The sequence below is a fragment of the Cibotium barometz genome, chromosome 8 (genome assembly GCF_041138505.1).
Source record: "Cibotium barometz isolate CiBa-2024 chromosome 8, ASM4113850v1, whole genome shotgun sequence".
NCBI classification, from domain to species: domain Eukaryota; kingdom Viridiplantae; phylum Streptophyta; class Polypodiopsida; order Cyatheales; family Cibotiaceae; genus Cibotium; species Cibotium barometz.
Genome location: NC_141053.1, coordinates 35377947 through 35379898, shown reverse-complemented (window position 1 = coordinate 35379898; position 1952 = coordinate 35377947). Strand labels below are relative to the sequence as shown.

At 38.1% G+C, this 1952-nt stretch overlaps 1 long non-coding RNA gene across 1 annotated transcript; it reads right to left on the bottom strand.

The window, feature by feature from the left end:
* Positions 1–1100: 1100 nt before the first annotated feature.
* Positions 1101–1722, bottom strand: LOC147636197 (uncharacterized). The gene is made up of 2 exons (XR_015266394.1): positions 1474–1722; positions 1101–1377 (listed from the first exon to the last, which is right to left on the bottom strand). It is a non-coding gene; the product is annotated as an uncharacterized LOC147636197 (long non-coding RNA).
* Positions 1723–1952: the final 230 nt, after the last annotated feature.

The window sequence follows — 1952 nt, the reverse complement described above, 5'->3', positions numbered from 1 at the left end:
TAACCTAGCAGGCGACATCTCACACATGTGGATGGACTTTATGGAATAGTGTCAAAAAAACCATCCTTTAGTGTAATTTTAAGAACTCAACTTGAGAAAAAACGGTTACAATTTTACCTAGTCTTAAATTTAAAGGTTCAAATTTTTAACAATTATGGTATAAACCGATTAATCTATGCAATTTTTGTGATAAAAACCTGCTAAGCTTAAAGGTCTATCCTTTTTTCACTGGTTAGAAAAGAAAGCTTATTTCTATGTTGACTCCACACAAGGACAATAATTTTCTAAGCTCCAGGATGATAGAGAGTTACACACTGCCTAGCGACTCCTTCGTTTTTCCTTTTAAAAAATGACAAACCCAAAATATTTGTTGACAATTGAAGCACCATTATAGATGTTGAAAGTTGATAAATCTCTGCAACCATTTAATGTTTAATAATGTTTAATTATGCTGCACGCACTGATTAAATTAGAGCAACGAGGCAAATATGGTACAAAAATAGTTTTTACATTTCTATTAAATATATTATGTGAGATTTTCAAGAATAAGATTGTTTTTCTAAGGTTTCCTTTTAGTATGTAATGATTAATGCTTGAAAAAGCCAATAAAATAATGACCCTCCATATGCTTTCTATTTGCATGCATTCACCCTTCCATGTCCTTCACTGTTTTAGGCAATGAAATGATGAGCCCACATATGCTTTCTATCTGCATGCATTCACCCTTCCATGTGGTTTCTATTTGCATGCATTCACCCATATGCTTTCTATTTCCATTCATTCACCTATACCCTTTTTATTTAAGGTCTCATAATTCTTTTTAAAAATGTCATAAAGGGCTCATTTGACGAGTAAAGTAAAGGAGAGAGAGGAAGAGAGGGAGGGGGTGGTTAGGGGATCTCATGCTGAAGGTTGTATTAATTAAATGCCAAGTCAAGGAGGAGAGGGATAGGGTGGCAGAGGATCTCATATGCCGAACGAACGGCATTGGCATTTAATTAATACAGTACAAAAAATTTGTGTGAATATATATACAGTACAAGCCAATTATAAGGCTGCGTTGTTAGGTGCAAACCACGTGATTATGTCTTAAACAAGAGTGATTGCAATACACTTAATCACTAAATAAACGGTTGCGTACATTAAACACACATTTTATTAAAAAACCCTAACTGTTGCAGACATTTAACACACATTAAAAGAAACCCCTAATCCAACTGCAAGGGCGCCAACCAGTTCATAATAATATTATGCCTTCTTAATCATGATTAAGGCATTCTAGATAATAATGGCAAAGGTGTTGGCAGAGTTTCTCCAGAATAGGGGAGCTTATCTCCGGCAGTCTCACTCTATCTACATTATTTCCGGCATCACCACCTGTTTAAGAACAAGTTAATGTTTCTTAATATATCTAAGCGACAGCTGCTTTGATGCAAGAAGGAGAGAGCCTGCAAAATATCAATAAATTCTCACCACAGTAAGCAAGGAGCTCTCGCAGAGAAGAGGATGCCATGGCTGCTCTGCGGTCCATCACGAACTCGAAACCTTCAGCGCTAATGAGCGTAACCTTCTTCATTGTGATAATATGAGAAGAAAAAAAAGGGAGGATACAACTGTGTGTGCAAAGCAAGAGAGAGCAAGAGTAGGTGGTAGGCATCCGGTAGACAGCTTAAATAGAGATTCAACAACCCCCCCTCTCTCTCTCTCTCCCCCCTTTCTTTCTCTCTCTCTCTCTCCCTAGACACACACACTCTCACACTCTTTCTTACCTTTCTATCACCCAAGTGTGGTAGATTGGCTAGTGTAATTACCCTTGGGATGACATGTACCCACTTCGGTTCAAATCTCTCCGTTGGATTGGTCTCTGTAGATCAATAAGTCGACGTTAAGCAGCTCTCGTCTCGTCTCGTCGTCTCTCTCTCTCTCTCTCTCTCTCTCTCTCTCTCTCTCTC